Genomic DNA, 27,585 nt, shown 5'->3' with positions numbered 1-27,585 from the left:
ACATTTTAAAAAGAAAACGGCTATCTCATCATCTTCCTCGCGTTGTCCCGGCATTTTGCCACTGCTCATGGGAGCCTAGGGTCCGCTTGGCAACTGATCCCAAGAATTGGCGTAGGCACTAGTTTTTACGAAAGCGACTGCCATCTGACCTTCCAACCCAGAGGGTAAACTATGCCTTATCGGGATTAGTCCGGTTTCCTCACGATGTTTTCCTTCACCGAAAAGCGACTGGTAAATACCAAATGATATTTCGTACATAAGTTCCGAAAAACTCATTGGTACGAGCCGGGGTTCGAACCCGCGACCTCCAGATTGAAAGTCGCACGCTCTTACCGCTAGGCCACCAGCGCTCCCGGCTATCTATTAATTCAAAAATGAAAACGGCTATCTATTAATTCAAAAATGAAGTTCTTTTAAAATATTATTTTGTTTGGTCATTACACGGTCAACCTAACACGCTCCTCCTCGCTTTGCTCGTCGTCGCACCTATCTGTTGACTCTAGCAGAACACAGTGGTAACTATTGAAATTAGTAATTAAAAATTTAAAGATCTAATGGTATAATGGCCATTAGGCGTATTTCGACTATAAGTATACGTATTGGTAAATTAATTTGAGGTGTTTTGTGTAAAAAGTGACCAATATTTAACTGCTTTCGTGTTAAAATACTACCTAGCTGAAACGACATGCTCAGTTATGACTATAGTTGATTACTTAGGTGTGAACAACTAGATAACAACTAAATTTTATGATCGCTTTACAATTTTAGTTGCCAATTTATTATTTTAGTCGCCAACCTATCACTTTAAGTTCCCTATATTTTTTTTGGGTGGCTTGATTTTGCTGCCAGTTTTTTTAATAATATGATGCTTATATTTGAGGCTAATATATTTTTTTGGCGCTAAAATATTAATTCACAGCCAAATTATATTATTATATGCCCAGTGAAAGTTCCTGTTTAATATTTTAGTTGCCCGGTTAATAATAAGCCAAACATAAGCAGTTAACAGGCCATAAAATGACAGGCGGGTTTTGTTAAACTCCGTTTAATTTCACTCGTTTTACGATGTTTTCTATTAACGTCCTGTAAAGTAAAATCGACTTTGCGAGTTATAAAGCTGCAGTGTTAAACCATATTACGCTAACTCTAAGCTCGCTGCAATGGATTCTGAAAGTTAGCGTTGCGAGGGTTGTGGTGGTGCTGGCCTGTTTCTGCTTCGACATGGTTAGTTTATAGCTGGTTTACCTCTAACCTTACAGTACATTTGCATAAAGACCCAATTCGAGTCAAGAAATTGTCACATAAGTATTGAAAACTGAACGAATGTTGTTTTTATTTCAGAAATTTATAGAATAATAACAGTGTCACTTTTATGCTGACACTAGGCATAGTCTCTCATTTGGGGGAAATGATAAAACAGTAAAAACAATATTAGTTATTGACAACAATGAGGTCACAGACACAATAACTTAGTAAAACAATTTAAAAATATATATGGAAATCGTTAATTGTATATACCTAGTAATTAGACACACACTTACGCATAGTACGAGTATTATGCGTAAGTGTGTGTGTTAGTGTGTTTTTATTCAACAAAGTTTAGATGACTGTCAAGTATGCATACCTAATTGATCCTTTTACATCAGAAAACCGATGAAAGTTTCACTTCATTGCAGAAACTTGTGTTTCTCAAAGGGACATTTCAAGAAGAAGTTTTGAAGTAACCCAGCCGAAACAGAGACACTGCATACCTGACGGTGGTAACTTTGGAACTTCATTTAAGTCAAGCTCGGAGTTAAGAGGTGCATTTAAACACACCTAACCAGAGATTTGAGCTCTTTATATTTTTAATTGAATTTTTCACCTATTTATACGTAAACTGGTTGGCATTCACATTATAATTTCAACTTCACAATTTAAGTTCATTTTACTAAATTAGGTACCGAAGTTTGCAAAGAACCAGACATACAAAAGAAAGGAAACTTAAAGAACTACCAGACTACCGTAAATATGATCGAATAGATATGATTATTCGCTCTCGTGGTCAACATCGCAGTCAAATCCTTGATAAAAAATAGAATAAGCCAATATATTTCACCTCTAACTCCTCAATAACCCTGCCGAATGCGAATCGGGAAAACTGAATACGTTAAACCGTGCGGTGGTAAATCTCGGCGCGGAGTGGCCCGGTAACACAGTAGAATGGCCGTGCATGGCCCGTCGGGGCCGCGCGACAAAGAGTCACGTTCCACCGCCCGGGCCATGCACGAGTTACGTCTCCAAGACGATAATATTACGTCTACGCTATTTTAATAGAAAAGCTAACAACATTTTGAAATGATAAAGACAGTGAAGGTTTTTATACAACTTTACACTTGACGCCTGCTGCATTATGAAGTTACTTTTTGTTATTCGAAAATTTAATAGACGACAGTTGCTGTTGAACGTACCTAAATATTCCACATAGTATTTTGTTTGGTAAATAATTAATCTAATTAATAATAAATAGTTATTATTATTTCTACATGACATTAAAGTTCTTCAAAGGGACTCTACGTGTTGTAACTGGCCATATGCCTATTACGTAATATTAAGCTCATTTATCAATATAAAACTTACATTTTAGCGGTGAAGGAAAGCTTCCGGGAGCTTTCTTGCTGGCCGTGGGTTTACGTTCTTGATTTTCATTGAAATTTCCAAAAATGGTAACTCGAAGCACTTGATTTCATAGTCTAATCTTTATCACATGTATCCACGGTTAAAATAATTGCTAATTAACTTAGTAAAAACAAAATAATAACAAGGATTTGTTTACGAAAACATTTGACAGTAGGAGAGGTCGTTGACATTGACAGGTGTTAGCGCGGTGACGTTCTGATATCGTTTTAAACCGCAAAATTCAAAAAGCGTGAGGTAGATAAAAGGTACAATGATTAAATAATTAACTTCTATTATATATTTAATACATTATTATAAAAATAAACATGAAATACCTCAGTACGGACGCTATATTTGGAATCATAAAGGGAAAGATGTTAACTCAAACATACTTTTGGTTGCTTTAGTGTGCGTAGGTATCGTTGAAAAATAGCTTCATCAGCATTAATAGATTATGAACGTTAAAGTGTAGGACATAAGGCTTATGTAAACAAAATAGGATTTAAATATTTGAATTTCGAATTCTGTCGCCAGTTTTATGATCGTATTGTTCGGGTATGGTTCCGTTGGGTTCGGCAGATTATGAGCCTTAATGAGTGGGACATATGACTTAGTAAACAAACAAGGATTTAAGATCTTTACTTCTAAGAGGATCATGTCGCTATTTTTATGACTGCATTGATAGCCTCCACCTTGCTAACATTAAACGATTATGAGTATTAATATGCAGGGAATAAGCACTTTCGAATAGTAAACAAACGGGGATATATGACTTTTCTACTTGAAGCTTTGAAACGACTAGTATTTTTTTATACAATCTTTTATAGTACAAGCTTTGCTTAGTTTGGGGCTAGGTTTGATCTGTGTAAGATGTCCCCTAATTTTTATTTATTATTTATTTATTTATTTTTAATGTTTGACGATCCTTTTGTGAAATTCTTAGTGTTAAATTTGATATGTATAATAATCCAATTTTATTATGGAATAATATTAACATCAATAAATTGCTCTGATAATTAGATTAAGATTAATTACGATTCATAAGAGCTTGTTGCTAGGCCTACATGAATAAAGTATATTTTTGATTGATTTTGATTTGATTTTGACGTTTGTCGCCATTTCAATATTATATAAGGCTGAGCGGGCATTGCTGGCGGGATTATTCATTCTCAGATTTCCGACTAACAGTGACCCTGGCTTTGGGCGTACATAACGCTGGTGGGTGAAGTTTCTCTGCTACTTTTTCTGTGTTTGGGTTTACCTGGAATTATCCTAGTAAATTTAAGCTTGGAGATTGTGTGTCTGTGCTTGATTGTACGAAGATAATATCTATCTTTGTGGAATTAAGTTAGGACTATGGCGGAGTTTCTTTGCTTTCTTGTGTGTGGGTTTCATCGTGAAGTTTTCTATACTGTGTTTCTGGGTTCAGCTTTGGGGGTACAATACCGTTACAAAGCGTGGATTCAGAGTGGCAGTGTTTAAGGGAATTTCATAATTTTGTTTTATTTTGCGTGGGGTTCTTTTTGTAAAAGTAAACTTAGATATTCTCATACCTTTCTAAGGTACCTTTTTGCTAATTTTAAAGCCAGATCATTGTTTGGACTGACAGTTTGTCCGACTAAGCGCTTCCCACCTTGCGGTGTTAAAGGAGAACGGTTAGGAGTCGTTTTGTTACCAAGATAAGGGTTGACTTGGCACTATCTTTATACCAACACAGATAGTGAAATATCTCTCCCTTCCTGGCCTCCAATGCCCAACTGATAGACTAGAATGAGGGCGTCACGTGCGCGCCATTGAGAGTAATCTCTGCTCATTTGAAACCTACAGTATTTGGAGACCTTGTATATTAAATATATTTATTTATACCATTCATAGACACAATAGGGACCTGTGTTACCCATGTTGCCACCCTGCCTTTGTGCAAATCGCCATGGGGGGACACAATCACACCGGCCTGTAGGTTGCTTTATCGGTTTCGCCTGCCGAACTATTACAGCTTCTCGTAGGGACAACACTTGTGTATATTACAAAGCATTAGGTCGATGGTAAGAACGAACTATGCTTTGAATATACTAGATTAGGGCCTACGTTTAGGTATAGGGTAGAATCACACACTATATATATGGGGTTTCTGTTAGGTTGGTATATATTTCTCCTTTTAAGGACCTCAAATATGGTATCATTATTTTAAGTCATGCGGTAAGGTGGTTAATCGTCTAAATCTCCTAATATTTTAATTTATCTGGGTAAAAAGGTAATATTTCAATTTTATCTATCACAATTCTGGTCTTCTGGAGTAGAAATGAAGTACTGGGTATTGTAATCAGGTTTCTAAGGTATTTACAAAACAAATTATTTAATATCAAGCTGGGTTTAGGAACACAGACTTTACTGAGATAGAAAATCGAAGAAAGGATTGTTTTACCCTTTGGCAGGCAGAAGTAATCCAAAGGATGTTTCGAGCTAAATATATCTACTCGTCTTGATATTCTTAGTCTTATAAAGCTTAATTTTTAACAAATAAACTTAGTACTTCGTTTATACCTCTAAAAATCTGATTTACTGTTTATACTCTTAGTTCTGGGAAATGGGATTAAAGGATTCGTATCCTTAGCTTTTGAATGTAAAAAAGATTAGTAATTTTGATGACTGATGGATACTTTGACACTTCTTTTCATCATCATCTAGGTGCGCTTATGTTACGAAGTGTTGGTCATAGCCCTTCCGGCTAAAATGGTAGGCTAGGTGTTTCGATTGATTTTGTAATCGGACTAAGAGTTCCCAGACTTGCATCGGGCATACGGAGTAGCACGTGTGAATAAGTCACACATCGCTTAGAAGTTGATAGTTAACTGTAATTATCCTTAAAATCCTAGGGAGTAAATGAGCTTACCCCAGGAGTGCTACTTCTATGTTATCCCGGGGACTTAATAGGCGTAGCAGGATTTTATCAACAAATATTTTTTATATTTATATTATTTATCATATATACGCTGCATATCTTCAATATCATTCTTGTTTTGGTTCTTTTAATGACACTTACATTACGCCATAAAACTCGTAGTATTTCCTAATCTTATAATTAAATAAAACGGTTTCATTCTATTTCTTAGCTACGTCATAAATTATTTTAGTATATTAAATATTCTTTAATTAAAATCTAGGTAGGTAATAATATCTAAAAACCGAGTCCAAAATTTAGCTTTACTCATTAAAGAACCTAGGTTTCCGCGGTCCACTTCGAGGGGGTCCTAACTGCTAACTAGACGATCACGACAAGGCCAAATTATAGGGGTAATTATTAAGGGGGGGTTTATTATATGTGTTTATTAAGGGGGTATTTATATATATATATATATTTGGGGAGGGTACAGTGTTGGATCTATATCCCCACGCAAGCCTATAAAAAGACCGGAATTTATATGCCCGTGAAATCCAAAATAGTTATTATAATATAATTTATATAATATATTACTAGAAAGGATCAAATAAAATAATATTTTATATATTCGTTTTATATGTATGTATATTCCATGACCAAAATAATGCCGCGATGACTGTAGCTAGCACTAAAACAACGTGCAGAATTACACTTAGCTCTACAGCAAAATATTTATACTAAACACAAAGTGTAGTGGTTCAGTGCATCGTATATTCCGAGAATATTAAAAGTTTATTATAAGGTAAACGTACTGGTGCTCGACGCGGTCCCAGTACATGTCATCTTGAAACTTAAGTCGTTGTCAATAGAGGTGACAGCAAGGTGTCATCTATTGGGCATTAGCATGTCGAGCACTAGTACGTTTACCTTATTACAAAATATTCTTGTCACGTTTGTGTTGTCCAGAGTTTACTGTTAATAATATTTAGGTATTCATTGAAATTAGTTATGTGCGGAAACTTCAACTCTCGATATTATAGCTATTATAAAGTTACGAACGAAAACCTGTGTAGTTGCGGCAACTGTAACTAATGATGATGATGATGATGAACTATCGATATGTCAAAAATGTGTAAGATTGTAATCTCTTATCCACCGCTTCGATAAAATGTCATAGTATGGAAACAATTTCCAAACCTTTCCGAATTTTATCCGACACCTGAACCTAACAATACACCTGACGAACGTTGATGGCATTTCAATCTGACTTTAGTAAGATCGGAGCGAAAAGCTAGGCTCTTGAGAATTGTAATGAGAAACCTTTGCCATTCTTAAGAGCGAGTACGAAGTTTCAGCACGAATGATATACAAATATTTTTCAATGGGCAGTCTTGAAATAAACCGAACACTAATATTTAAGTACAGTTATTTTTAGTACTGGTTAAAGTACGGACACGTTTGTTATGGTAAAGATTGAAGGATATTTCTTTATTGACCGAGCTAAAGCGAAGGTCTCCGTTTCAGCTTGAGCATAATTGCTTTCACATGTCTGCCGCATTCCTCAACCGAGCGTGAAATTTTGTAAGCAGGTTCGATAACAAGGTGTATGATTTTTTTTTCTTCGATTCAGTTTTGGAAATTTTTCAAAATGTCGGAGCACTGAGGATCGCGAGATCAGCTCAGTGCCACTAGTTTAAATTACTTGTGTTAAGTAAATAATATTAAAGATACCTATTCAAAGTGTTAAAATATTTGTCATTTTCGATTACCAGTGTAATAAATTAACTATTAAGTTCGGAGGTGAGGTACTCGAAGACAACCTAAACTTAAATTACGAACATCACCTCCCCAAATGTTTTACCACTACACAGACCTTGTCAACCTCGATTTTTTCTGTGTACTCGAAACCTCGAAACAATACATAAATCTTATAGCACTCGACGGAAACCGCTGAGATTTATCTGCCGTGGGTCGTTGTACACAGGATTCCCCAGTTTCACGATTGTCTGCGACATTATAATAAGTGATAATATTACGTGTTCCGCGTACTGAAAATGAAATCTTAAGTTCTTTATATCTTTTTCTCTAAAGTTATGATTAATCAACGAATCTCAAGAAGAAAGCCATCTCAAGAAGTTCTGTGTCTGAAAAGACCAGAAACCGAAATCGGTGCCGTTAGTTACCAATGTATTGTGCTAATGCACATGTTCCTTTTATTACAATAAAGTGAAAATCATTCCAACATAAACATTTATGTTTGTATTATGTAAAAAAAATGGTTTTGTGCTGTTATAAATAATTTATAATAAAATGTATACAGAATTATTTTTTATTTAGAATAATGCCTCAAAAATTCATACTTGTAATACACCTTGGTAACTTAATACCTCACAGGACTGCTATTCAAGTTTTTTGCTGACTTACTGATGAATATTAATATTGTCAGAGTGTGAATCATTGTATTTTTATATAAATATATATGTATACAGACATTTTCATAAAGGTTAGTCTTAAGTATCCAACACTAACATATATGTACTTGTAAAGGCCTTATTAAGAGCACACCCTTAGCCAAGTCATAAATGCATTGTTCGACTGCACTCGAAACGTTCAAATCGTATGCTGAAGCTTCAATATCTTCATATAATCTGTATTTATCTTTGAACGTACACGGCAACGACTTTCCTGCGCCATATCGTAATACTGCGTAGTCATGATTTTGAAAAGTCGACCTAAACTTCTTAGGAAAAGAGTTCCTTTTGCCATATACGGTGATACGAGTGATACGAGTATTAAGAAATGCCATTTGGTCTGAATAGTGCTCCTGCCCCCTCGAGCTGTGGCTGGGCAGGCGCCAAGAATAGGTCGGAGACAATCTATTTTATTGCGTTACTATTTTGCAAATTCACGCCTAGAGGCGGCTTATATAAAATCTTGTCACAATTTGCAACAGAAATTGAATATAGTGCCTTTGAAACGCTGCATTTGAAATTGTTTCGGTTTTCTACTGTGAAATAAGGCTTCCATAAATATGTTATTTCACTTTACACTTCTATACGCTCCTTTGGCTTTTTGTTTTGTATATTATGTGGAAAAACGGTTTTCTCCATTTATTTGTGAACTAGGTACCTAGGTAACTTTGTGCAGTAATCATTATAAGACTTATCTACGGTCTACATACCGCACATTGCCATCTCAGCGAAATTACTTACAATTGCGGGTATCGTCTTGGGTCGTCCCATTCGTTTTTCGTCAAGTTCTTAAATTCGCCACAATCTTCGGTGGCTTTCAATGTAGAATGAGTGACGAAAGCAGAATAGGACTTATTTAAGAACTTGTCGAAAAACGAATGGGACGACCCAAGACGATACCCAATTGCGTAAAGCAATAAAATACAACGTTCATCATTAGAACCTATCACGCGTGTCCTCATTAGCACTATCATTCATAATATCGCGCTTGAATAGTTAGTATTTTCGTATCAATAAAGTGCTTATTTTCGGCAATATTGTGAGTTATCATTACTTATGACAAGCAACCAACAGAATATTATTGATGTATGTGACACTAGCAGCCCGTACAACTTAGGTGTAATAATCTAATAACGCCTACAAGATTGATCATTAAAACTTAGAAATAAATTAAAAGTGAAAAAATATTACTGTCTTGGGTGGGACTTGCACCGACCACTAGAATCCACGGTTTTTTCCACTTATAATTTATTTCTAAGCTTTATATTATAGCATCGTTCGCAGACGTTTCTGCTTGATACAGAATAGTTATTTGTACAACAAGAGATCAAAGTTTGATATTTCTTCGAGTGCTTATTTTGAGTCCCGTGCAAGCGAAAGATTCTATAATACTACTAATACTCGCTACGCTCGTGAATCTAATTTAGAATCTTGAGCGTAGTAAGGGATTCAAAAGCGCACGAGATGTAAATAACTTTGATCTCGTGTAGTACACAAAATTTTTCACCCTAAGCAGTGAGAACATACCTAGAGGGACAGAGATAATAGAACCCAAGTATATCGAACTTGTATTAGACCCCGCATGTTGAAATGACTATAAAGGTCACTTGAATGTCATTTTGTCTCACTCAGTGAGCAAAATCGCATTTTGCTCACTGAGTGAGACACAGTCAGTGAGCAAAATGCGATTTTGCTCACTGAGTGAGACAAAATGACTCAGTGAGCAAAATCGCATTTTGCTCACTGTTTTTAAGAAGCAAAGTACCCTTGTTCGAGCTGCTGAGGTGAAAATAAAATTGATCATTGTTAGTATCGACAGCCAATAGACATTTTGTCATTATGAAATAAGGGGCAATAAAGCCTTCATGTCACCTGTTGGCACTTGGCAGTACAGGATGTCTTCTTTATGAATGCTTTGTCACACACCTGTGTTGATGTCAAATACGAGCGAAAGGTGAACATGTACGTAATAATTCAGCACTCCATGCAGTGGGCATTGAAAATCTCGATAAAATACTCCCCTACTGCTAATTAACTGGTAAAAACCCTGCAGCCCAGAACAAGACTTATGAAATACATTAAGGAATAGACACGGTTAATCAGTCAAAAGAAACTGAAGATAACACAGTAGATTCCTCCTAGCGCCCAACCCCATCAGCCCATCAATTATGTCGTATACGATCAAACCCAGTGTCCATCTGCGTGCCATTTGTAAACGTCACGCCCTGTCTTGCGAACCAGCTTGCTTCAATACCTACAGTCTAAGTAAAACCACCTCTAATCCAATGTGATACAGGTGAAGTTGACCGCTTTATTTATGTTGGTGACAAGGAACACGGGATCGTAATTCAGCCATGGTGACAAAGCAACATTCAGCAAATCAATGGTCACGGAGCGAAAGATGTTTAATGACTGTTTGTTTTAGTGAAGTTAGGTGTGAATATTAGCACTATTGTTTTAATATGTTGATTGATATTAAATTTTACGTATTCACAAGTTTCATTTGAATAGGAATTCATTTGAATTTCATTGGGTTTTAGTTTGTTTTTGTAAACATCGATTAGGAAAACATAAAATTATTGAAGCTTTATGAAATAAGCCTTGATTAAATAAACATAATCATACTGCAAGAAATAAGTATATCAACTTATGCATTTCTAACGACTGACACAAAACGAAAAAAACAAAAGATCAGTTTCATTTATACAAAAGCAAAATTTAATATAAAACTAAAGAGAATTTTCTCATTTTCAAAGAGTCGTCATCCCAAAGATTCAAGATTGAACAAAACTAAATATGGTTGCCGCAAAAACTTTTTAACACAAGGAAGTTGGAAAAGTTGATGTAGAAATAAATGGCTCCCTCGAGACTTTGTAAGGTATCATAAACTACGAAGATAGTAAAATTTGTGCCGAAAAGATGCTCAAATAATATTTCCCAAGTACTTACCCGTTTCAGAATGTTTAGACATGTCTAAGTATAATAACTATGTAAATCCCTCGTGAAGTCGTGAGCGCTCGTGTGTCAAGACAAATTTAGCGCCATTCCGCAAAATTTTATAATCGAATAAACATAAACTAAACACATTATAAAGTTTAAACAGACTCCATCGGTAATAAATTATTGAATTATTCAACAACGTGCCACACAAGGTGCGCGAACATCGTAAGTTATTACGTTGGTTTGATGGGTACACAAGGGAAACACCATTCACAAACACTAAAGATTAAAAAAATGGTAGCAAGATTATGCAAGGCTTATACATAGTAATTCCTATTTTACAAGCTTTTATTTAACTTGCAATGTACCTATGTATCCCACCAAAAACATTTCATGTAAAGTGTTGCCAAGACTAGGCGCATAAAGCTTGTACACTAAAAAGTTATCAGATCCCGTAGTAGGTACCAAGACTTTTACTCTGTACCTAAGTCCTAACTTTATAAGCTCTAAATGTATAAAGCCAACGTCTTGGTCAAACAGTACGGCTTGGCCGTTTCGTTGCTGCCATATTTATGAACACTTTCAGAATTTGTAAGACCTGTGTTACTACTTTGTGCAAAAAGTCCACCCAGGGAGTGTTTATGTGACTGCAACGAAACGGCCAAGCCGTACTGTTTGACCAAGACGTTGGCTTTATACATTTAGAGCTTATAAAGTTAGGACTTAGGTACAGAGTAAAAGTCTTGGTACCTACTACGGGATCTGATAACTTTTTAGTGTACAAGCTTTATGCGCCTAGTCTTGGCAACACTTTACATGAAATGTTTTTGGTGGGATTTCATTCATTTTTGTAAGAGGTGATATACCAGTTAGAAATGACATATTCGTTTATAGAACCTACGGACAGGGTCATATAAACGGGAATAATTTTAAAAGATTTTAACATTCAGGTTTTTATAAAGGTTACGTATTGCTAGCGCCCTCTATGTAGGGCCTATATAAATTATACAGTTGACTACCACTACACATCGCGAAACATGTCGGCCGAGTGACTTAAAACAAGTGAGTCTAAACCGTAAAATTATTCAATGTTAGTAAATGTCTCACAACAGTTTAAATTCGACTTTATTACCAACTAAATTAAACTTCAATACAAACCCCACATTTTAATAAAATAATGACGTTGGTTTGGTACCTGTCTAAAGTGCTCGAGAAACCTTTCCTCAACTTGCACTGGCACGGTCCCGTGCATGCCCTTTCAGGCTGACCAGGGGCGATTGGCCTATTCTCACTGAAAAGCCGGTGGATGTCGTCAATTTGGGAAGTGTTTCCGATAAAGCCTAAGCCTTGAGCTGCAGTTCCACGTGTATTAACAACTCTCGAATATCGTAAGCCATTTTAAAGAAAATCTAATACCAGTTTTGCAAATTTTTTGGTTTGTTTTGACAACCCGACGTGTTGATGACTTTTGAAATTGTCATGTCACAGTTTACAAAAAACTCTTTAATTACTGTATTAGAACCTCCATACATGAACGCAATGATAAGGACGACAATAATTTTGTGATAGTTGTCTCAGTTTTTTAGCCCGTCCCCGTACCACGGCATGCCTCGTACCTTGCTCGTACCGCGTGCTTTAGCGATATGAGAAACGACAATAGGGAATATTACGCAAAACTCTGCGTCACTAACTCAATCACATGGCCTACCATGAAACACGGCAGTTGAAAATTCGGTTTCTGCCTCTCTATCACTCTTGCCTATTCGATCGATAGAGAGGCATATATAACGAAATTTCACGGTAGGCCCCCTGTAAACAAACCGCCTTGATGCATCAATGTCATAGTGAAAACTTGTAAAAAACTGTTTAAGGCCTAGTATGTATAAGTTACTTTATGGTTTAGTAGGTGCACTAGTGCTGCACTCTGGCGGCAGAACATTGCAGCAATACTCCCTATTGTATGTAGGTATTACAAATTGTATGTTTCTAGAAATTTAAAAAAAATATTCACGATGAATTTTGTGTTCTCGTGTTTTTTGAGTCAGTTTATGGAAAATTTACAAAATGACGGAGTCATTGTATTTAGATCAGCGCCTAAAGAAGTAGCGGTTTCGATATCATTCTAGACATTTTCAGGGTTCCGTACCCAAATAGTAAAAACGGGACCCTTCTTACTAAGACTCCGCTGTCCGTCTGTCCGTCTGTCCGTCTGTCTGTCTGTCGGTCTGTCCGTCCGTCCGTCCGTCCGTCTGTCTGTCACCAGGCTGTATTTCATGAACCGTGATAGCTATAGACAGTTGAAATTTTCAATTTTTTCACAGATGATGTATTTCTGTTGCTGCTATAACAACAAATAGGTACTAAAAACAGAATATAATAAATATTTAAGTGGGGCTCCCATACAACAAACGTAATTTTTTACCTTTTTTTGCGTAATGGTACGGAACCCTTCGAGCGCGGCGAGTCCGACTTGCACTTGGCCGGTTATTTTCAAAATTAAAATTTGTACTATTCTATATTGACCAAGCGAGTGCGACGTGCGAGCTAAGCGTAACCGTTTCAGTCCGGCAAAAATATTTTCTTGTCTCCGGCTGTTCTCCTGTACAAGGTATTCTTTTCGAGCGATCATCATCTTGGTGACACTTTTTGATATTTAACAAATTTAACACATATCAGTGAAAGAATAAGGATCAAAGTTAAATGGCGTTCTAAAAGTTTTAAACATCTGTCAAAAGATGGCAGTAAATTCACTATGACAATCCGCCTCTATTTCAAATTCGCTTTGTAGAGGAAGTAAGGTTTTGAAAAGTTTACGACAAGAAACAGTGCCAATATAGAGGGCGCTACTTGGCTGGTTTACGTGAAGCTGGTTCAAATCTGAACTTCGAAAACTTTTTTGTTTTTTTTATTGTGTTTTCTTTATTAGCACTCCGATCACTGCTCCCACACAAAATTTCACGATTCTAGTACTTCAGGAACCAATGTTTTCAGGTTTACGGCAAATTTTAGGTACCCCCATTTCAAGGGGTTGCAGGGCGAAAGTTACAGATTTCTCATCACCATATGTGTTAGCATACAGACCTATCATTACATGTTGGAAAGTGTCTTCGTAAACTTAAAGAATCTTGTTTTATAGGTAACTGCATAAACGCACGTGGAACAAGTTTAAATGTTTGAATAAATATACAGCTTTTGTTCGCGTGCGTGATGCCGTCACATTCGTTTCGACCTTGCTGCTAACCAGACTAAATTTGTATCAGTGCCTAATCCTCGACAATATACTCTTCATATGGACTCATCATAGTTTCCTTTACGCCAGATTTAACAGGTCATGGGCCTGCGCGTTTTCAATAAAAATCAAAACGGATTTCGAGCGTAAAAAGCGAAAATAGTTAATACGGTTGCCGGCAGTAATGGCGTCCAGTACAAGTTCCTCATCTCCACTCGTGATGGAAAAACTAAAAGGAATGGAAAACTATTCATCGTGGAAATTTATGATGAAGATGGTGCTAGTTCATGAAGATCTTTGGGATTTTGTGGAAAAAGAGGTTGACGATAAAAAACCGGAAGATGTGAAAAAGGGCCAGAAAGCGCTCGCACGCATTGCATTGTCCGTGCAATCGACGGCCTTCGTACACATAAGGAACGTGACCTCGGCACACAAAGCATGGACGAGTCTTCAGAAAGCTTATGAAGATAAGGGATTATGTCGGAGACTAGGCCTGTTGCGAACTTTGTTTAGCACAAAGTTAACGGATTGTCAGAGTATGGAGAAATACATAAACAAAATCACGGATGTCGCACAACAACTTCAGGATATTGGTGCTGGGTTGGAGGATGACTTTGTTGCGGTCATCATGCTGAGCGGACTTCCTGAGGACTACGACCCGCTAATCATGGCTATTGAGAACTCGTCAACTGCCAAATTATCTAGCGAAGTTGTATCGGCGAAGCTGCTACAGGAGAGGATGCGACGTGAGGACAGCAAGCGCGACGGAGACGGAGTTACGGCTCTGGCGGCCGCGAGAAAGCTGCCCAGGTGTTATGTATGTAAGAGGACCGGACATTTCAAGAAAGATTGTCCGATGTTGAACAAAAAGAAAAGTAGCAAAGAAACGTCGTCGGCAAAGGCTCTACTCACGGCGCTGTCAGTGAACGTGGAAAGTGATCTTTGGTACGTGGACAGTGGATCGGCGAGTCATCTTTGTCGAGATGTGAACATGATGAGTGACATGAAGTCAGAGAAATCGTTGCAAGTGACTGTAGCTAACGGAGACAAACTATTTACGGCCGGACGAGGTAATGTTCAAGTGGAACAACGTAATGGCACTGTAAAGACTATAAGTGATGTGTATTATGTACCTAATTTAGTAGCTAACTTATTGTCGGTAAGCGCCATGGCAAAGAAAGGCTTTAAGATAGTATTCGAATCCGATAGTTGCGAAATATTAGATAATGGGGTTATTGCAGCGACAGCTACTTTGAAAAATGATGTTTATGTCCTTGACACTGTGGGGGCGTGTTCTAATGTTCCTTTACAGAACAAACAGATGGCCAATGCAGCAGTGGAGGAGAAGCGTGCGGTTACTAGCGACGGAACTGCATCTGTAGCTTCAGAGAAGGTTTGGCATCGTCGTCTATCGCATCTCAACAGAAGAAGCATGGAACTTTTGAAAAAAGGTATGGCTTCTGGTATATCATATGATAGTAGAGATTTTGAAACGTGTGTAGCGTGTGTACAAGGTAAGGCAAGTAGGGTCCCCTTTCCTAAGAAATCTCACAACAGGGCTAAAGAGGTCCTGGGTTTAGTACATACAGACGTCTGTGGGCCGCTACCATCTCCCTCATTCAGCGGTGCAAGGTATTTCTTGCTTTTCATAGATGACTATTCTAGAAAGACGTTTGTGTACTTTTTAACTAAGAAAGGTGAAGTATTTGATAGGTTCAAAGAATTTAAGGCTTTAGTGGAGAACCAGACAGGTAAAAAGATAAAATCGCTACGTAGCGACAACGGAGGAGAATACACCAGTTCTGCTTTTCAGGCGTATCTCAAGAGCAATGGCATCGTGCATCAAACCACTGTTCCTGGCTCCGCTGCTCAGAACGGGGTCGCAGAACGCGCGAACAGGACCGTGATGCAGGCTGCAAGATGCATGCTGCAAGATGCGGGCCTAAGGAACGAATTCTGGGCGGAGGCTGTTAACACGGCCGTCTACGTCAAAAACCGCTGTCCTACGAAAGCTGTACTGGGGAGCACTCCTGAGGAAAAGTGGAGTGGCAAAAAGGTATCTCTAAGTCATTTACGTATCTTTGGTTCTGTGGCTTATGCGATGACTTTGAAGCGTTCGAAATTAGATCCGAAATGCAAAAAGTACATTTTTGTTGGGTATTGTGAGCATACAAAGGGTTATAGACTCTTGGACCCGGAACAACCAACAAAATGCATCAAAGCCAGAGATGTAACCTTCTTAGAAAATACGTTCATTAAAAAAGTATCAAGTGATGACATTGACAATGTCATTGAGTCAATTGAAATATTTCCACAAATTGAAAATAATGGAAATAAAAATGTTGTAATCGAATTGTCGAACCCAACCTCTGTACAACCAGAGATATCGGTAGTGAGCGGTACGTCTGATGATGCCAATTTGACACAAAATTCTCAGAGTACGAGCGATCGAACGAGTACGATCACAATAAATGGTTCGTCTAGCTCTAGTGAATGTGATGAGCCGGCCGATGCAACTTATATTCCAGAGGAGGAGAGTACGGATACTTCGGAATATGACAGTTCATCGGGTTCACCACATTTTGGATTCCTAGCGGGCACGTGCGATCCAGATGCTCCACGGACTGTACGAGAAGCACTGAGTGGTCCAGATGCTGACAATTGGAGGGAAGCAATGTCTTGTGAGTACAACTCATTTATTAAGAACGAGTGTTGGACACTGACAGATCGACGAGAGTCACAAAAACCTGTCAAATGCAAGTGGGTGTTCAAAGTGAAACGTGGATTGAACGGTGAACTACTCAAATATAGGGCACGCCTGGTAGCTAAAGGCTTCACGCAGCAATATGGAATAGACTATGAGGAGACGTATTCACCGGTTGTCAGATATTCCACTATACGTACTTTGTTAGCCTTAGCGGTTGAGTACGGTATGAAGATTGAACATCTTGATGTAAAAACAGCATTTCTCAACGGTGACTTGAAGGAAACTGTGTTCATGGAACAACCGGAAGGCTTTATAGTTAAAGGTCAAGAAAGTAAGGTCTACAAATTAAATAAAGCTATTTACGGGTTGAAACAAGCCTCAAAGGCATGGTACGAGAAGATAGATCATGTTCTATGCAGTAAGTTGAAGTTCAATAAGTCATCATCTGAGCCTTGTGTTTATTTTCAGCGACTGAAGGGGTCGTTTATGATTATTGCTCTGTATGTTGATGATATAATATTGTTTTCGACAGGTGATGAACGTGATAAGCTAGATGTCAAAGTCAAATTAATGAAGGAATTTGATATGACAGATCTAGGGCCAGCTCATCAGGTGTTAGGTATGAGATTGTGTAGAGATGAAAACAAAATTACTCTCGATCAATCGAGTTATATCGCGATGGTGCTGAAGAAATATAAAATGGAAGAGTGTAAGTGTTCGCCTACTCCCATGGAAACTGGACTTAAGTTACCTAGGGGCAATCAAAGAGATGATACCTATGATTATAGAGGTCTTGTAGGTTCTCTTATGTATATTGCTATCTGTACCCGACCAGACATCGCATACGCAGTTAGTTACTTGAGTCAATTTAATGAATCATTTACAGAGACCCACTGGAAAGCAGCCAAAAGAGTCCTGCGCTACTTGAAAGGTACTTTGGATCTCCGTTTGACTTTTAAGAAAGGCAAGCAGCAGCTGGACATCACCGGATATGCGGATGCAGACTGGGGCAGTGACGACGTAGACCGCCGGTCGTACACGGGCTATGTTTTTAAAATAGGTGAGTCAGTAGTTACTTGGGAAAGTCGCAAGCAAAAAACAGTTAGCCTTAGCTCTACCGAAGCCGAATACTACTCTTTGTCTAATTCTTGTAAAGAGGGTTTGTTTATTAGTACATTTCTGAAAGAAATTATAAATAAAGAAATTGTACCGACAATTTTCAATGACAATCAGTCAGCGCTAAAATTGTGTAGGAGCTCTTTACATCATGCTAGGACCAAACATATCGATATACGGCATCATTTTATTAGAGAACTTGTAAATAGTAATAAGATTACTATTGAGTATCTAAATACTAATGATATGTTGGCAGATATACTGACGAAAGCGTTGTGTAAAGTTAAACACAGTAAGTTTGTGAGACAGCTCACATTACTGTCATAGGTAAATACATTTGACTATGTATTCTATGTAATAATTGTGTTCTTAATGTAATTACCATCATGGTTATTTGTTGGTTTAGTCAAACATGATAGTGATTACATGAAATTAAAAGACTTGTTTATTTTATAAACATTTATTGAATAACAATTCATAATGTGAATAACTGAACTTTGTTAATAAGGTGTAGCGAAAGTTCAGTTCATATGTTTTTGTTAATTTAATGTTATAGTGAAGTGTAAGTCACTATTTAAGTTTTGTGTTTGTGTGTTTAAACAAGATTGCTTTGGTTTAAGGGCCAGTGTTGGAAAGTGTCTTCGTAAACTTAAAGAATCTTGTTTTATAGGTAACTGCATAAACGCACGTGGAACAAGTTTAAATGTTTGAATAAATATACAGCTTTTGTTCGCGTGCGTGATGCCGTCACATTCGTTTCGACCTTGCTGCTAACCAGACTAAATTTGTATCAGTGCCTAATCCTCGACAATATACTCTTCATATGGACTCATCATAGTTTCCTTTACGCCAGATTTAACAATTTCAGCCTTCTAGGTCTTCAGGAAGTAGTCTGTATTTTCTATGACACGAATTTCATAGGGTTCGGACAGTGAAAATTAAAGAATCTATAACATTTTAAGTATAATAGGTAGCCTAATAAAACTTGGTGTTTTTGATAAGTTTACTAACGCCATGGTATACTAAAAATTTCAGCCCTCTGGCATCATCCAAGCCGAAACTACGAGGGTTCGAAAATACGACGAAACGTGCCGAGAAAAGATATGCACTGCCTTTTGCCCTTTGTCTCGTCTTGGCGGGGGCACGGCCGTGCCCCCAGATGTAAATATGTACTTAACTATGTTTGTACGGGTCAAATCTTGCAAGCTAAATTTGACCCACTTTCCGACTTCCAATGCAGCTGAAATTTTGCATACGTATGTAAGTCGGATGACAATGCAATATTATGGTACCATCGAGCTGATCTGATGATGGAGACAGGAGGTGGCCATAGGAACTCGGTGATAAAATAACACAACGGAATTGTGTTTAGGGTTGTTAGAATTGTCTCGTTGAGTACTAGCTGACTGTGGAAAAAAAGTACAGTCAACCATAAAAACTAGTATCAAAATAATTCTCGGTGATAAAATAACACAACGTAATTGTGTTTAGGGTTGCTAGAATTTTCTCGTTGAGTACTAGCTGACTGTGGAAAAAAAGTACAGTCAACCATAAAAACTAGTATCAAAAGAATTCTCGGTGATAAAATACCACAACGTAATTGTGTTTAGGGTTGTTAGAATTGTCTCGTTGAGTACTAGCTGACTGTAGAAAAAAAGTACAGTCAACCATAAAAACTAGTATCAAAATAATTCTCGGTGATAAAATAACACAACGTAATTGTGTTAGGGTTGTTAGAATTGTCTCGTTGAGTACGAGCTGACTCTGGAAAAAAGTACAGTCAACCATAAAAACTAGTATCAAAATAATTCTCGGTGATAAAATAACACAACGTAATTGTGTTTAGGGTTGTTAGAATTGTCTCGTTGAGTAGGTATTACTTGACTCTGGAAAAAAAGTACAGTCAACGATAAAAACTAGTATCAAAATATGTAATTGAATTTTCAGGTTACCGATGAATAGAAGGTGACAATATTGGACACAATATTATTATGACATGAAGCTGATCTGATGATGCAGCTGGAAGGTGGCTATGTAAACTCTGTAGTAAAATGACGTAACCCTCTCAAGTTTGGGCTTGTGTAATTGGTTTCAATGAGTATTTTGATTCTACATTATATTCAGGATCTGATGATGGAGTCAGAAGGTGGTCAGCGGTAGTAGTAGTAGTCTTCAATGGTAGTCAAGATCTGATTATGGCATCCAGAGTTCTATGATGAAGGCAGAAGATGTCCACCACGGAACCAAACTTAATCAGGCTTGCGCTCGATTGCTTCGTCTTGATGAGTTTTTGGTCATAGATGGCATCCAGGGTCTGATGATTGAGTCAGTATGTTTGATAAGACAGACAGGCGTCAATAGCATTGGTCTGCAACCTGAATAGAATAGCTATTAAATAAAAAATATTTTTTTATAAAGCAAAAGTTATTACAATAACATTAGCGCCGGGCTAACGGAACGGACACGAGCAGTGGTTCCCTGATGGTGGCGAAGCGACGTGACGGAAAGCCTGTCAAATGAACCCGTAGTACCTAGTGGAGCTCGGGCTTTATACAACAGAGGCACATGATGTTTTGGTCATCCAACTTCTTGATGAGTTCTTTGGAAAGTAGTACCCAAGATAGAGCTAATGCTGAGCCCTGGCTGTACCTAGTGGAACTCAGGTTTGGTGCAACATAGGCACACGCTGTTTTAGTCATTCGACACGTCTTGATGAGCACTTGGGAGAGCACTACCCAAGATAGAGCTGATGACGAACCCTGGCTGTACCTAGTGGGACTCAGGTTTGGTGCAACATAAGCAGACGCTGTTTTGGTCATCCGACTCATCTTGTTGAGCACTTGGGAGATACCCAAGATAAGAGCTGATGCTGAACCCTGGCAGTATTTAGTGGAACTCAGGTTTGTTGCAACATAGGCACACGCTGTTTTGGTCATCTCACTCGTCTTGATGAGCACTTAGGAGAGCAAATTATACGCATGTTTATGTACGGAGCAACGTCATTACCGCCAGTAGGTGTCCAGACGGGATAGTTTTTCGCTCAATTGTGTGACCTGGACGCAAAAATAAATTCAAGGACATTGTCTCGCTGACCCAACATTATGTAGGAAAGCCAATTGGCTTCCTTACAAAAAGTACTGGGCGACCGTGTAGGATGTAATAAGCGCTTATGAAATTGTATATTACATGTGGATGATATTGGCAATTTGATTTTGTCGTCTAGAAAAAGTAAAATTTAAGTTACCTAAGTTACCGTTTCCAAAGAAATAGTTTACGAGAGCGACTGAAGTCTTAGGGCTCATACCTACATACTGACGTTTGCGGGCCTATGCCGCAAGCATCGTACGGTGGTTAGAGATATGTGCTACTTTTTATAGATGATTTTTCGCGTAAAAGATTTAGTTATTTTATTAAAACGAAAGATGAAGTTTTTAGTAAATCTATTGAATGGTAATGGCGCATTGTAACTAATATGCCTATTTGCCTTGCAACAATGATGCGTTGAATGAGATGAACAGACTGAGAAACCAGTCCAGCGATAATTAAAAAGAAAAAAATAAAATAATATTATTTTTTTAATAATCTTTTAATCTTAATCTTAATCTTTTTTAAAAACAAGCTTTTAAATGCGCTAAAAAGAATAAAATAAAATTTTCTTTTAAAATTTTTACTATCCAGTTTTAACGTCATTACACAATTTATATGATATAAAAGCTTTTTACTATTATTTTATTTTTTCAGTTAAAGGTTGCTGGAATGCTGGAGCTAGAACAGTCATCGACATGATATGTACACGTTTATCGCCTTATCACGACGGAACAAGGTACAAAACCGTATGTTGTTTGTCAGAAATCGTACACCTCAAGCCACATTAATCTTACTCGTAAGCTGGTTACAACGGGTCGCGAAGTTGCACGTCATATTTCATGCCACATTGCGAATATTGCTTTGCAACTATCGGGCGCCCCTAAATTTGTTTATCGGATTTGACGATTCGGTGACGGTGGCGTTTTCCAACAGTTTTTCGGTCCTTTTGACACATATATTTTTTCCTAGTAGGCGGACCAATTTTTGCTTTGTTGTCGAATTTTTTTTCCGTCAGATTTAGATGAAACTTGGTAACTTTGAAGAACTCCTCATTCTAGATAAATAAAGACGAAATTCCAATTTTGGACGAAACATTTTTGTAATTTTCTGTTGAGTTACGAACATTCCATACGTTTTTGTAACTTAGAGGAAGCTGCCGTGAAATATATTGTACAATTTGTATAGCAGGCGTGTTATAGATCGCTTTGTCCACGTGATAAAATAACTGTCACTTTTTAACTCCGCGGAATAGAAAGTGACGGACACCGTTTTATCACGCTGTCACGTAGACAAAAATGACCATCATATCCGTACAGAAGGGGCATGGCCGGCTCTTTATCATTTGTCATCATGCATGCCTGTCACGTTCTAACAAGTATGTAAGAGTGCAAAAGTGACGCGTGACATGACAGGTGATAAAAACGCGACCATGATACCGCTGCAGAATAGAAAACTCTTTCTATTAACCTTTTATCGATTTAGATTATTTCGTTTGTTTCTCCCGGATATCATGTTCAGACGATTGGCAAGTTAAACTAAATTGAAAGTCAACAGTCGCGGCCGACAACGCCACCGTGTGGTGTGCAAACTCACGGAAACTGGATTGAGCTAGTTTTAATTGGCAAAGTATGTTGTTTGCTGCAGAGCAATTGTTCAAGAAAGAAAATAATGTATCGCTGGGGATATTGTAAAACAGTTGAACTCGCTGCCCTCATTCTTTTGTATGTGTCAGTAGATTCATTGAAAAGAACATACAAAGAGAATTGTTGAAAACATTTATAAAAGTTAGGTTTCAATGGTGAAGCCCTATAAAGTCGATGTGTACTGTCTTGTTTTAAATATAGAAATGAAGACATCTACTTAACAAAGAGAATTTCCTATATCATATTTAGGGTCTCTATTTTCAAATTAAGTGGGTGTTTATATTTTGCAAAAAAAGACTCTTCTCTTCCCAGACAAAGAGATCTAAATCTAGTACCTACAAGGTTGTTACTGACCAGTTAATTTATAAGCTATTTCGTACCTTGTCACAGTGACAATCAATATGAAAGTTTCAAAAAATATTTTAGACATTACTCGGCTCTTCTGAGTACCAAATGAACTATTTATACGTATATTAAAAAGCCAGTTACTAAGCGCTGGTGGCCTAGTGGTAAAAGCGTGCGACTTTCAATCCGGAGGTCGCAGGTTCAAACACCGGCTCCTACTAAACCAATGTTTTTCGGAACTTATGTACGAAATATCATTTGATATTTACTAGTCGCTTTTCGGTGAAGGAGGAAACCGGACTAATCCCAATAAGGTCTAGTTTCCCCTCTGTGTTCTTCGCTTTCGTAAAAACTAGTGCCTACGCCAATTCTTGGGATTAGTTCCCAAGCGAACCCCATCAGGCTCCCAAATGAGCCGTGGCAAAAAGCCGAGATAAAGCGAGGAAGAATTTTTTTAAAGCCAGTTACGTTCAAAATGAACCGTAGGCGCCTGGCAAGCTGTGCCAACTACTTGTGTTCACTTGATGCCGTCATAAAACTTTAATAGCTCGCTGAATATTGGCTTACCGGAATAAAAGAGCAAATGTCCAATATTATTAAAGAGCACAAAGTGGCAAGTTCATGAGCTGAATATACATTACTGCTGGCTCAACTGGCCGCTCGCTGCTGTGCTTATCTTGACCTCATTGTAACGACTACGGCAGAGCAAAAAAGAAGGAGCATGATTTTTAGCAATCTAATTAATAATACGAGTTTGATGGTTTACCGTTTCGAAAAAAACTGCATGTTGGACTAACGCAACATGAAAACAAGATGCAAAAAACTATACTAATATTATGAAATAAGCCTCCGTGGCACTTATACGTATATTTGTTTACAATGGAAGTTTAATATAAATGATTTACTATTAAAGTCAAAAATTAATAATCATATTACTGGGCGAACGGCCCAATACAAATGAAAAAATGATTTCTCAAAAATATTTACTTGGTAAGAAAATCTTATTTGAAAACCTAGAGACTACTCGTAGTTAAAAAAAAGAATATTGCACATCGGTCCAGGCGTCTTCGAGTAATTTAAAGGTTCCGTTCTCAATTGAGAACCTCCTCCTTTTTTTAAAGTACAAAAGGTTCCATTTTTAAACACCTGCTCAAAAAAGGCGTTTGATTTTTTCAGGGTTCATGTTTGTAGTTGCCTAAAAAAGTCAGGTAAATTTTGGACTATTTAAATCGACTTCAAAAAACACTTAATTCTTAATTCTATGAGAATGTCGCTTACATAATTTATCGCAATTACCTAATGGCTCACAAACATTTTTGTAGCTTTTAGTGTAACAATTATTTCAGTGTTTTACAGAATTGCTGTATTCTATTATATAGTCAATGTCACAATAATTAATACAAAAAATAAGTTCAAAAACTAAAACCCGGCTACTGCAAATAGCGCTCTAAAAAGTATGAAACATGATAGAATTCTTATCTGAAATTATCATATAGGAAAATTAGAAGAGTTATCATTTTTTTATAGGATTTTGCTTTGTTCGTCATTCATTTACAGAGATATTCAAAGGATCGCCGTGGACGTATGCCACTTTACCTTAAAGTTTATAATCGTGGTATAACTCTTATAATTTTCCTATATGATAATTTCAGATAAGAATTCTATCATGTTTCATACTTTTTAGAGCGCTATTTGCAGTAGCCGGGTTTTAGTTTTTGAACTTATTTTTTATTTAATTAATTTTGGGGTCAGGATTTCGTTACTTACAATAATATTTGAAGTCACTTTATATTACTTTTGCGAGGGCGTCCTCAGTACAGAAATGCACGCAGAGCGTCGCATATATCGGGCTACGCCCGACAACCTTTGGCATGAAGGCGCGTTCGGCGCCTGGCTTTGGAACGCGTACAGCGAGCCTCGTACGTCGGTCTACGCCCGACTCTATTAGTATGAGGGCGCCGAAGGCGCCCGGCTTTAGAACGCGTACATCGTGCCTCGTACGTCGGGCTACGCCAGACTCTTTTAGTATGAGGGCGCCGAAGGCGCCCGGCTTTGGAACGCGTACATCGTGCTTCGTACGTCGGGCTACGCCCGACTCTTTTAGTATGAGGGCGCCGAAGGCGCCCAGCTTTGGAACGCGTACATCGTGCTTCGTACGTCGGGCTACGCCCGACTGTTTTAGTATGAGGGCGCCGAAGGCGCCCGGCTTTGGAACGCGTACATCAGGCCTCGTACGTTGGGTTACGCCCGACTCTTTTAGTATGAGGGTGCCGAAGGCGCCCGGCTTTGGACCGCGTACAGCGCGCCACGTATATCGGGCTACGCCTGACCCTTTTACGGCTCGGCCACGACATCGAGCGACTTGCGTCGGCGGCAGCGATAACCATAGGTTGGAGCGAAAGGTCCGATCGCTGTGTCACGCTCCAACCTATGGTTATCGCTGCCGCCGACGCAAGTCGCTCGATGTCGTGGCCGAGCCGTTAGTGTCGCCGTTAGGACCGAGTCCGGTGCGTCACATAGGTACGTTTAAGTATGCTTCGCCTGACCACTGCGAATTTTAACGAGGTGAATATACTAAGATTACTAAGCAACTTTTACCATGGGACCAACCCGATCTCGAAAAATAATTTGCTGATCTGGACTTCTATATCTATTCACGTTATAAAATATTGCAGGTCATTAAAAAACACCATGTATATAGCGGCCAAACAAATTTCTTTTGAAAAATCCTTCATGTATCGCCGTAGTCGCGTAACACGCGGATAGATAGAATCCAGAGCGATTGTAGATTCGTAGTTCGAATTACCTACCAGATAAATTAATGTTTTATCGGGTGCATGCAAGCAAAGCCGTTTGCAAAAGCTAACAATATGTATATATTTGAAATGTGCTAATTGAGCTCTTTCAAATGATATACAACACGTCATCATTACTTATTTTTATTTTTTTGGTTCGTGACTTTATGACCTCTAGAGGGCGCCGTGTTCATTTTTTTGTGACGTCATATATCCTGTAACCAGCGGACGATTAAGACGATTCGAATGACATGTCGTTTGTCAAATTTCAATGAGTACTTTAGAAGTTATGAGGGAACATGAACATACATACATACCCACAAACATACCGGTCAAAATCATAACCCTCCTTTTGCGTTGCCGTAGTCGGGTAAAAAAATACGCTAAAATAACGGGTTACCACTGATTGACTAGCACGTTATCTTTTCGCGGATTTGGAAAGTAGGTAATATTTTGGTATTCATTAATATGGATTTCCGCAAAGTAACGCCTGTATTCATGATTCTATTCATTAGTCAATGTCACAGTCACAATTAAACTAAATCATAAAATCTCAAATACCCGACTACTACTAACTGATTAAGTTATATCGACATTATTATGCGTATGGGTACGGATTTAATCCGATCACTCATGCCAAATTTCAAAGGGATGAGCCATACTCGTAGTTTGGGCGAGAAACTAAATCAAACAAACTTTCAGTTTCAAAGTAAATTAGTATTAGGCTTATTTGCCGTGTGAATACTTTTTCTTTTTGTTTTACTTCAGTACGGCTACCATCAGTTTGTCACTGACATAAACGCCGTCGAGAACGTCGTCGTCGTGTGTTTCTATACATCCCGTTTGCACTAATATGCGAGTGCGAGCGAGATGTATAGAAAGTAAATTACGTTCTCGACGGCGTTTATGTCAGTGACAAACTGATGGTAGCCGTACAGGTTTTCAATCGAAAACTGATTTAATATGTGCAATGTTTTTAACTTTGAGAGTTCATATTAAACTGAGCTAAGAGTAGCTGAGTACCGAATAGCATTATTATTATTACCATTAAGTTGCATTTTTTATCAGCTTCAATAATAGGCAAGTTTCCTGCAAAACTGAATTTTACAAATTGAGAATCCCAGTAGTTATAAAATTCTATAAAAAGCAAAAATATCAAAACAAAGCCTAGCATGTTTTGCGCTTTCAGTGTTTTTAAAATAATTCATTTCATATACAGTAGATTAATAATGGCTCATTTAGACGATGCGAGAACTCGCATGCGAGTTTCTTTACATTGCGGGTTTTGATCGGTCGGTTTTGAACTTGACCAACAGTCCGCAATGTAACTAAAATCGCATGCGAGTTCGCGCGCCGTCTAAATCAGCCCTAGTGGCGTCAAAGCTAAGCAAGACACTATGTTCAAATGCCGCTCCCAGTTTATTAGGTACCTACTTGTAGGTACTTATGCAACAGCCTATAAACGCAACGGTAGAAAAGTATATAGGTTAGGAAAGGTAAGGAATACCTACTTATTTGATAGAAAACAGGCAATTCAAATCATAATGAAATAAAAACCTTCGTTTTAGAGCTTGTAAAAATTTGAACAAGAAGTGACTAGCTGTAGCTACGACGGGATAATGTTTGGTGAGAGTCATTTGCCCTCTCTAGGCTTCAGGCTATTGAAAACAGTGACGCCCAGGGTGAAAATCCGATATTCTAGTACTTGGTCGA

At 38.0% G+C, this 27,585-nt stretch overlaps 1 protein-coding gene and 1 long non-coding RNA gene across 2 annotated transcripts in view; one reads left to right on the top strand and one right to left on the bottom strand.

The window, feature by feature from the left end:
• LOC134798737 (uncharacterized) overlaps nt 1–13,697 on the bottom strand; it is a 432,480-nt gene extending 418,783 nt beyond the window's left edge. The window contains exon 1 of the long non-coding RNA XR_010145257.1: nt 13,594–13,697. This is a non-coding gene — a long non-coding RNA (uncharacterized LOC134798737). The remainder of the gene's footprint in view (nt 1–13,593) is intronic.
• Nucleotides 1–27,585, top strand: part of LOC134798730 (ubiquitin-like modifier-activating enzyme ATG7) — a 441,738-nt gene that overhangs the window by 235,494 nt on the left and 178,659 nt on the right. The gene's annotated exons all lie outside the window — the stretch shown is intronic.

Source organism: Cydia splendana, chromosome 17, assembly GCF_910591565.1.
Source record: "Cydia splendana chromosome 17, ilCydSple1.2, whole genome shotgun sequence".
NCBI lineage: Eukaryota > Metazoa > Arthropoda > Insecta > Lepidoptera > Tortricidae > Cydia > Cydia splendana.
The sequence above is the reverse complement of the archived record's forward strand: the minus strand, read 5'-3'. Positions and strand labels throughout refer to the sequence as shown.